The 11105-nt window shown below is 41.4% G+C and overlaps 1 pseudogene; it reads left to right on the top strand.

The window, feature by feature from the left end:
- The first annotated feature begins 271 nt into the window (after positions 1–271).
- Positions 272–10841, top strand: LOC126490559 (zinc finger protein 26-like; annotated as a pseudogene).
- The last annotated feature ends 264 nt before the right edge of the window (positions 10842–11105 follow it).

Here is an 11105-nt window from a genome sequence, read left to right on the forward strand (position 1 = left end):
AGCCCGGACCACCCTCCTAAATGTGACCTCAACCCTGTGGGTCTGTTTCTGCTTCTCTTCCCTGCATCCGGTCCACCGAGGGCCAACTGCACCTTCGTGGGAGGGAATTCTAATTTCTTGACGGGTTTCCAAACTACGAGAAGCAGAACCAGAGATGGAGCCGGAACCGGTCCTGCAGCCGTAGGCCGGAAACGAAAGCACTGCCGGTTGTTTCCTTCGGTTTCTTCCGGTAGGGACTCTGGGATTTGTAGTTTCTTTGCTTCTCCGAGGCTGTGTCCAGCAGGCCGCCTGGGTGACAGGGGTACCCTCCTCTGAGCCGTCGGCGCTTTCTTGGGCTGTTCGCGGGCGAGCGCGACCCCCATTCCGTTTTCTTCCAAAAGGAAAAGGATTTACGCACGTTGGGTTTTGGTCTTAAGTCTTCAGGAGTTGGAGGATCGGAAGTGTTCACTTGGTTGAGGTGAGCGTCTTTTTGGCTTAAGGCGGCTGCGAAATCTGGGAACCAAACCGAACCCGGGTCCTCTGCAAGAGCAGTGTGCACACTCCACTGAGCCAACTACAGCCCCAGCAGCATAGGTCTTAAATTACTGCGTTGTTGCTGGATGTGGTGGAGCACACGTGTGCACTGAAAAGGCGGGGTTAGGAAGATCAGGCGTTTGAGGCTAGTCTGGGAGGCCGTCACAAAATCTTGGCTCAACAACAATGTTACTAATAAGTAGCCTGAGTAAAGCTAAATTTCTCCACACTCCTCCCAAAATACATCTAAATTTATTTTATCTTATTATGAGTATAGTTTTTTTTTTCTGCATGCCTAGCTTTCCATCACATACATGCTTGGTCCCTGTAGAGGCCAGAAGAGGGCATCTGTTCCCCTAGAACCGGAGTTACAGATTGCTGCGAGTATTCATGTGGCTGCTAGGAAGTGAACTCAGGTCCTCTGTGAATGGAAAGGAAAGGAGCGTACCTGCTCCTAGGTATGGCGGAGGAGAAAATATGGATGTGTGGGAGAGTCCAGAGGGGACCTGACCCTAAGCCGTGTGAGGAGATAGGAGAGGGAGACCAGGCTCAGCAGCCAGGAGGGGAAGGGCACAAACAAAGGGGCAGGCAATGAAAACGGTTGGGAAGGTACAGGGAAGAGCAGCCCAGCGTCCTGAGTTGGTGAGTTCAGGTTAGCGGGCAGAGTATGCCAGACAGAGGGATGCTGGGAGAACCTGACAGCCCGGTCTCCTTTGGTAGATCAATGAGGCACCTCAACCATTTGTTCTAGGTTTGAAACTTAACATCCCAGCCTTTTGTTGCTAATAAATAAATGATAAGGGGTGATACAGTCTTCTCTGTGTCTACTCTTTGCTGACTTTGGGGCATCATTGGTGGGGACCCAAGAAAGCTGGAATGCTGGCCAAGTCTGGGAAGAGCAGGCTGTTTCACTTGTGGCACCAGATGAATGGGGGAAAAAAAAAAGAAATAAAAAGGAAAGGACATGACCACTCCTAGGTGTGGTGGGGGAGACAGTTTGCCTTGTTTTATATAAATAGACACGTATTCTTTTATGTTTTTGTTAACTGTCAAGAAAAAGTTCCAAGATGGTGTGTGTGTGTGTGTGTGTGTGTGTGTGTGTGTGTGTGTGCTTGAGTGTGTGCTTGAGAAGGCCAGAAGTCATCCTTAAATCCCCTGGAACAAAATTACAGGCAACTGTGGCCCATTTGAAGAACTGAAGCTGAATCCTTTATAAGAGCAGCAAGTGCTCTTAACCACTGAGCATCTATCCGCCTCCCTGAAGAATTCGTTTGCTTTTGTTTTGTATAATTTTATTGTTTCAAGATAGGATCTCACTGTGTAGCTCTGGCTGGACTAGAACTCACTATATAGGTCAACTTGGCTTCAAACTCAGTGGTTTGCTTACCCCTTTCCCTCAAATGTTGGGATTATAGACATATGCCACCTCCCAGGGCTTGAAGGAGAGAATTTTAAAGTAATTGTCCAGTAACTCATAAATCCAAAGATGAGACCATCTGTGACAGAACATTAAGCAATACAATGATGGCTTGACCTTCCGTCAAGTGTTTCGTGTTTTGGGTACTGCCCTTCATTATGAATGTCCTTGCTACTGAATGGGAAGAACAGAGTTCCATTAAGCTCCATTACATATGACTGTCAACAGTGCCATTTGTATAGTCTACACATTCCCATTATTCACTCGATTAATCTTAAGGGACAAGGGACATTCTAGGTAGTCAGATGTTCCAGGGTAGGAGTGGTCCTCTTCAGCAATCCTCACAATGTCAAGGACTGAGGGCAGGCAAGCCCCTGCCTAACTTGAGGTGGACTATATCAGAGGATCCAAGTTTGGTTTCCATTTGGTTTCTTGCCACGTTTAGGTATTGCTTTTATATAGTAGGTAACAGGCTCAGGGTCTGTGAGATCTCTGTTTCCTTAAGAGCCTCCTTAACATGCTATTCATTCTTTGTTTAGATGGTGAGTAGCATGTCAGCGTTGACATAATTAGAAGGTTAGTGGGATGGTCAGTGGGTCAGGGTATTTGCTGCTTATCCAAATGAGCTGAATTCCATTCCCAGGACTAAATGTAATAATACTACAACTAATAATAATAAAAAAAAACAATAGGAAGAGCAGGATGAGAGGACAGAATTGGTCATTGATAAGTTCAGTGTAGTTGGAAGTATAATGAGTGTGTGTGTGTGTGTGTGTGTGTGTGTGTGTGTGTGTGTGTGATGTGATGTGGGGGTACATGCATGTCACAGTATAGACAGGTTAGAAGACAACTTCCAGAAGTCTGGTCTCCTATGATGTGGTCTTGGGCATCCAGGACATTAGGTTTTACAGCAAACACCTTTACCTCCTGAGCTGTTTCATGGCCCTTACTCTGTTTATCTTTATTTTGAAAACAACTGCAAAGAGGACTATAAGTTTTACCTCCAACTAATTTTTAATTTCTTTGCCTTTTCTGTCTTCAAGCTGAAATTTCTTTTTTGTTTGCAAAATTTCAGAACTGGAAAATGCTTTAAACAAACTCAAACATTTAATATATCAGCAGGATTTGCTGAGAGGACATATTTTCTGAGACATACAAATGGTAAGTTTAACAAAGGATCTTTTCCTTCTCTGTGTTGTCATTGAGCTATACTGTCAGCTCCCAGTATTACTTTCTTTTTAAATTTTCTTTCCTTTTGCTTATTCTAGGGTTTTTACTATGTAACTCTAGCTAGTCTGGAACTTGCTATGTAGACAAGATTGACTTTGAACTCAGAGATAGTCTTTGCCTCCAAGTGCTGTAAAGATGTGAACCACTAGGATCTGTCTGCCTGCCATCCATCCGTCCGTCCTTCTGTCCATCTGTCTGTCCTAGAATTCAATCTGTAGATCAGGCTGGCTTTGAACTCAGAGACCTTCCTGCCTCTGCATTCTGAGTACTGGGATTAAAGATGTGAACCACTAGAATACTTTTTATTTTGTATATTCACAGAAGACTAAGAATTCCAGTGTAGAAAATTGAGACATGGAAAGTTATTTGAGAAATGAAATTCATACAAGATGGAGTGATGTTTCTGAAGAGTACTGTAATAATGAAAAATATAGAGGTTATCTAATAATAGCATGGATTTTATTGGTGTCTTTCCAAAAGATGTGATAATCAGATCAACAGAGAAAACATTTCCTTGTAAGTAGAACTGTACCCACAGCTCATCAGAACAACGGTGACAGCAAAGAATATGTCAAAACTACATTCTTAGTTGGATTTTCCTGGGAAGGTGTGTCTCACATTGGTGAGAAATTACTATGAGGATTATCTTAGTGTTTTAGTAATCATGCTATTCTCAATTTTCCTGGTACTGACAACCTAATATATTTTTCTAAGTATAATAGCAGATGATAAGGAAGTTGCAGATCTCTTTCTCCAAGAATGCACTCATACATGATTAACAAATTATCTTTTTTTTTCTTTTGTTTTTTTTTGAGACAGGGTTTCTCTGTAGCTTTGGAGCCTGTCTTGGAACTAGCTCTTGTAGACTAGGCGGGCTTCGAACTCACAAAGATCCACCTGCCTCTGCCTCCAAGTGCTGGGATTAAAGGTATGAGCTACCACCACCTGGCTTTAACAAATTATCTTTGTGTATGTGTGTTTGGCATGTATGTATGTATGTATGTATGTATGTATACCATGTATATGCCTGCTGCCCATGGAAGTCAGAAGAGAAAAGTGGATCCTCTGGAACTGGAATTACAGATGGTTGTGAAGCACAGTGTGTATGCTAGGAACCAAATCCATGTCCTCTGTAAGAACAAATACTCTTAACCGATATGCCATCTCTTACCCCATATTTAGCAAGTCTTTATATTGTGCTTATGAGTATCTACAAGGCAGATCAACAGGCTGAGAAGAGCTCCCTGTATGAGTTGTAGAAGTGTAACTTTATGAGTCAGTGGTTCCGAAAGTCAGATGATTGATATATGAGGTCCTCAGAATGAGTGTGGATAGGGATGTCTTATCTGAGCTCTGGGATAGAATACGGGAGTAGACCCCTTTACAGGCATGGGGGTCACTTTTGCATTCTCCAGTGAACATAGGTGATGCCACTTTGTTCAAACTGCCATGTATGTGATGGTTTAGGACTCAGTGACCTTTGAGGATGTGGCTGTATACTTTACCAAAGAAGAGTGGAATTTATTGGATGAATTTCAGAGAAGCCTCTACAGAGACGTGATGCTGGAGAACTACCAGAACCTGGCCACAGTAGGTGAGACTGTCATTGTCTCCTGTAGCATCTGTAGATTGATGATGTAACTGTGAATATAGTGGGAAATAAGAGAGACATTGTCATTGTCCTAGCACATTTTAATCTGTTATTGGCAGTTGTCAACAGTGTGGCTTTACAATTAGTAACATCCCTCTCATTTCCTTAGAAATGTACAGCTTTATCTTTAATATACTGAATCAGAAAACTCTCCATTTGTGTTCCTGTCACCTGCTATCACATTTTTCCATGTGACTGTTTCACACAGTAACAACTAGCTGAGCATGATGGTACATACTTGTCGGAGCCCGTTTGGGTCCAACACAGATTCTCTAACTAGACTGGAACGGAGTCGCGAAGAATAATCAGACACAGCTTACACCATCATCATGGAAAGGCCAGAATCCCCGTTTATTGTCCAAACATCTTATATACCCACACCAAATGAGCGGGAACACACAAAGGCTGTTGCCTAGGCAACCAGGTGCCTGGGCTCTCGTTTCGTCTGCATCTAGCAGTCAGGTAGGTCCTGAATTAGCATCTCTATAAGATAACCTTCAAATTGCATAAGGAAAGAAACTCCAAACATCCTGACCAGTTTCAGTCAACACCTCTTCTCAGGTAATCCACACTTTAATAAAAGAAGCTAGGAGCAAGGCATCCTGGCTTTTGTTAAGGGCAGACAGCTTGTCTGCAGAGCTATGTATTCAGCTCAAGCCGGGGCAATGGCTTTTGTGGCATATCGGAATATGCGCCCACACACACTTATAATCCCGGCATGCAGGAGGTTGAGACAGAAGAATTGCCTCAAACTCAAGGCCAATTTAAGCTATGTAACAAGCACAAGGCCAGCCATGGTTGCATAGCAAGACAATGTTTCAACACAATCAAAACAAACAAACAAAAAAACTAAACAATATTGGTATAGTCATTTCCAATGAGATTTAAGATATTTCTCCATTTCTGTTGCATCCAGTTTGAAGAAAAATCTTAGTAATGTTTGCATCTAATTTTTTTTTTTTTTTAAGACAGAGTTTCTCTGTTTAGCCCTGGATGTCTTGGAACTTGCTCTCTAGACCAGGCTGGCTTCGAACTCACCTCTGAGTGCTGGGATTAAAGGTGTTTGCCACCATTGCTTTACTCTATGTTTAGGCCCGAATGTAATATCAGGAATCAAGTATAGCCCAAATATTGAATATTTGCATTTCGAACTACTTAAAACTAATTCCAAGAGTTGGAGAGATGACTAGGTGATTAAGAGCATTTGCTATTCTTATAGAGGACCCAGGTTCAGTTCCTAGTATCCACATGGCAACTCATAACTATCTGTAACTCCAATCTCAGAGGATCTGACAACTTGTTCTGGCCTTCTTGGGCACCTGCACACATATGGTATACATACATACATGTAGGCAAATATTCATAAACACAAAGTAAAAGTAAATCTTTATATAAGAGAGTCTAGGGAATAGGTATGTCTCAGTATTTGTAAAGTGATTGTCTAACATACACAAAGGGTTTAGTTCCTAGTACTGCATAAAACTAAGCATGGTGTTGCAAGCCTATAATTTCAGTACTTAGGAGATAGTCAAGCTCGGCCTTGGTCACATAGTGAGTTCAAGGCTTGCCTGGCTACCTGAGACCCTATTTCAAAAAAGATAATAATTCTCATGTTTCATTAGAAATATAACTTCTCTTTCATGGGAAAGTTTGTCATCCCTTTTGTGAGCTTCTGTCATTGATATATCATTTTCTATATATCAGAGTACAGCTTGTCAAACCCAGCCTGACCTCTTTGTTGGAGGAAGTAAACTTGTTGACTGTAGTGGAACAAGACAGTCTCCAGCGTGATCATGGGTTAAAATAATTTCTTATTGACAAGGTCAGTATATTTTGAAGTATGAGGAACCTTATTTTGGGAAAAAGTTTTTCCTTTATTTTTATTTTTATCTGTCTACATGTATATTTGTGCACCACGTGTGCGGTACCTGTGGAGCCCTGGGACTGGAGCTACAGACAGTTTTGAGCTGCCGTGTGCATGCTGGGAACTGACCCTAGGTTTCGTGCTCTTACTGCTAAGCCATCTCTCTAGTCATAGGAATTTTTTTTTATATATGAATACATTTTATTTTGAGCAAATCCATTCTCAATGCCACTGATGGGAAAAACCCCTTTGAAAACCAAGCTGGGAGTTGATGAGATAACTCAACAGGTAAGGAAGCTTGCGGCCAAGCCTAACTGCCCGAGCTTGGTTCCCTGAACCCACATGCTGCAAACCTAAATTTATGTGTATACATGCACAAACACAGATGCATACAAAATAAATAGATGTAAAAACAGAAGACCGTCTTGAGCCTGAGCACCGCAGTCCTTGGACTGCAGGTTCTGAGGGATTTTCAGCATCTTTTACTGCATTATTTGTTTTATTCACACTTTTTTTTTTAAATTAAAAAAGTTATTTAGAAATATTTCATTTTATGTGTATGTGTGTTCTGTCTGCATGTCAGTCTGTACACCATTTATGTGCTTGGTACCTACAGAAGCCAGAAGAGGGCATCAGACCTCCTGGAACTGAAGCTACAGATAGTTGTGAGCCATTGTGTGGATGCTGGGATTTGAAACCTTGTCTTCTGAAAAAGTGGCAAGTCCTCCTAACCCCTGACCCATATCTCCAGCCCCATATCCAGGCTAAACTTTCAACAGTGATCTTCTCTTTTACACTTTGAGTTCATGTCTGTATTTTTGCAGTTTACCATCATGTGTTACCCAAAATAATTGTTTTGGGGCCACTGAGATTGCTTAGTAGGTAGAGGTGCTTTCTTCCAAGCCTGTTTGTGTTTGATCCTAGAACTCACATTATGGTAGAAGGAGAGAATCATTTCTAGTATTTTTTTCCTAACCTCCACCTTTTTGCCATGCCATGCACTAAATAAATAAATAAATGTAAATAGAAAGAGTAATTTTATTTTGACCCTAGATCCTTATGACTGCCAAATCACAGAGTTATATAATTGGATTCAATTATATAATAAATCTGTTTAATTCTATCTTTGCTTTATTAACTTAGCATGTTCAATATCAGAATAAATACTCAACATCATATTTTGCTGTATAAATGATTGTATGTGTATTTTTTGTTAATGTTTTATTTCAGAAAGGAAAATGAACCTTGAGACAAAAGAGACAGAACTTCAGCTGGAGAGTTTTTGGCCAGATATATCAAATGAGACACAACTGGCAAGATTAACAAAGGTATTTCTTTGTTTCCTAGGTCAGAGAATATTTGGAATTCCGTGATATTTCTATGCATGAATAAAAGATGTTTGAGAGATATAGCCTTTGCCTACAGGAATCTGTTTCCTAGCATGAAGCTTTGAGTTACCTAGCATGGTGTTTTAGAGTTACCCCTAGAACGTCCTGTGTAAGTCTGAAAATATTTTTAGAACTCATTCATCTCTCTGTCAACAGGCAGGAAGCTACAGCGAAGGGGAGCTCTGTGACTCTAAGGAGGCTGGGAAATTCTTCAGTGAACACCCATGCCTTCAGACACATATGAATATGTGCAATACAGAAAAGATTTCTGAATATAGTTGGTCTAGAAAAGACTTACTTCCTTCAGTCAAGAAAGCCTCTATTGAAGAGAAACTTTCTGTGTCGATTCACTATGAAGAAGCCTTTGCTCTGACCCCAAGCATTGTTTACCAGAAGACACGCATTCTGGGCAATTCCATTGCGTGCAGTGATTTTGGGAAAGCCTTTGTTAATCAGTTGCAACTTAAGGCAGACAGCAAAGCTCATAGTAAAGAAAATTTCTATGAATGGGAAGAAAGTAAGGAAGTTTTTACTCAGCCCACAAATTGTTCTGCTTTAAAGAAATGCTCTGGAGGTAAGGGACGTGGAAAAGCCTTTACTGCACACTCAGGCCTTACTACACACGTACAAAGTCATAAAAGGCAGAAGTCTTACGAGTGCACAGAGTGTGGGAAAGTGTTTGGTAAATGGTCAGGACTTACTGAGCATTCTAGAAGTCACACAGGAGAGAAACCTTTTAAATGTAACCAGTGTGAAAAGGCCTTTTCTTCTTCATCCTATCTTACTGCACACTTGAGAACTCACACTGGAGAGAAGCCCTTTGAGTGTACAGTGTGTGGAAAAGCGTTCACACGTTCCTCCTACCTTCGGATTCACATGCGAACTCACACTGGAGAGAAACCCTACATCTGTAAGGAGTGCGGGAGAACCTTTGCTGTGCGCTCATGCCTTAATAAACATTTACGAACACACACTGGGGAGAAGCCTTACAATTGTAAGGAATGTGAGAAGGCATTTACTAGCTTTTATCAACTAACTGAACATATGAAAATTCACACTGGTGAGAAACCCTTTGAATGTCAGGTGTGCACAAAATCATTTAGGAATTCCTCATGCCTTAAGAAACACTTCCAAATTCACACTGGAATAAAACCATTTCAATGTAAGGAATGCGGGAAAGCCTTCACTGGACGGACTACCTTTACCAAACACGTATTGACTCACACTGGGGAGAAGCCGTATGAGTGTAACGAATGTGAGAAAGCCTTCAGTACCTCCTCAGGCCTTATCGAACACTTAAGAAGTCATACAGGAGAGAAACCCTTTGAATGCTATCAATGTGGAAAGGCCTTTGCATCTTCCTCGTATCTCACTGTGCATCTGAGAATTCACACCGGAGAGAAGCCATTTGAGTGTCCAGTGTGTGGGAAAGCATTTACACGGTCTACCTACCTTTGCAGACACATGAAGACTCATAGGGAGACAAACCCTATGCATGTAAGGATTGTGGGAAAGCCTTCAGTGGGTGCCCATGCTTTAACAGACACATAAGGACACTAGGGAGAAGCCCTATCTGTGTTAGCAGTGTGGGAGAGCATCAGGTTTTCTTAACTTACTCAACATATTAAAACTCATACTGGTGAGAAGCTTTTGGATATCAGATATGTACAAAATTTTAGAAATTTGCATGCCTTAAGATGCCCTTCCGAATTCACACTGGACTAAAATCCTATCAGTGTAAGGACTGTGGAAAAGTCTGGTGGCCACCCTGGCTTTGAGACAATTGTACTCACTCACACTGGGAGAAAGTCAGATGAATGCAGACAATTTCAGAATGCCTTCACTCCTTCCTCACATTTTTAACATCTAAGAAATCACACATGAGAGAAACCCTTTGACTGCGTTGTTTCCTCCTCATCTCTTAATATAGATTTGAGAACTCACACTGGAGAGACACCCTTTGAATGTACAGTGTGTGGTATAAAATTTAGATAGTCCAATTTTTGTAGCCACATGAGCATGCGCACAGGAGAGTCACCTTTTCTATGTGAACAATTGCAGAAGAGAAAATCACTACTGATTTGTGATAAGTCTAACAGTTACACGCCTGCTAACTAGTTTAATTAATGCTCACCTGTGATCTCACAGTAGAGAATAGTAGAGCTAAAAGAAATGTGTGACTCACACTGAAGACAAGCTACATATATAAACTATGGCGAATGCTTCCATATATTTTCAAATCTCCTGTGTGCACAGAGCCATGGATTTTAGGTGTCTCTATAGGTGTACTTCTAGTGTTTTGAATACTTCAATGTATGTGTACTAATGATTTGTGTTGTGTTAGCTTTTGGGGGGCAATTGGAATAACAGCTATTCACCCCAGGTAGGGGCACTAGACAGATGAAAGAAATTATTCCATCCAAATAGAGTTTGGTGAGCCACTGAACTTATTGGGGGTTACTTATAGGAACAAGGGTTAGAGGTTTCTGGTAGTTTGAATAAGAATGGCCCCATAGGTTTATATATTTGAATGCTTAGTCACCAGGGAGTGGTGCTATTTGAGAAGATTAGGAGATATGGCCTCGATGGGGGATGTGTTGGTGTAGGTATTGATATTTCAAAAGCCTGTGCCAGACCCAGTCTCACTCTGCCTATGGATCAGGATATAGAACTCTCAGCTACCTGTCTAATATCACATCTGCTTACATCCTACCATATGCTTCCTGCCATGATAGCAGGAACTGTAAGCCAGCCTCCAATTAAATGCTTTTATAATAATTGTCTTGGTTATGGTGTCTCTTCACAGCAATAGACTAAATAGTGACTTAGGTTTACTTTCAGGAGTATGGGTGATTCATACTTGAAAAGCCCACCCTGGGCAACATTTCATTTCATGAAAGCTGCATTCTTGAACCTCTCTGCCCAGTCTGCAGGCAACATCAGGAGAGTCTCTACCTAGTAGTTGTTTATTGTTTTATAATCCTTGTGAAGTGCCCTTGGGAATCTTGTAGCTTTCTGAACTTCTGAATCTTGCTTCCTTAG

Source organism: Alexandromys fortis, unplaced genomic scaffold (assembly GCF_014885135.2).
Source record: "Alexandromys fortis isolate MF-2015 unplaced genomic scaffold, M_Fortis_MF-2015_v1.1 scaffold_242, whole genome shotgun sequence".
NCBI classification, from domain to species: Eukaryota; Metazoa; Chordata; class Mammalia; order Rodentia; family Cricetidae; genus Alexandromys; species Alexandromys fortis.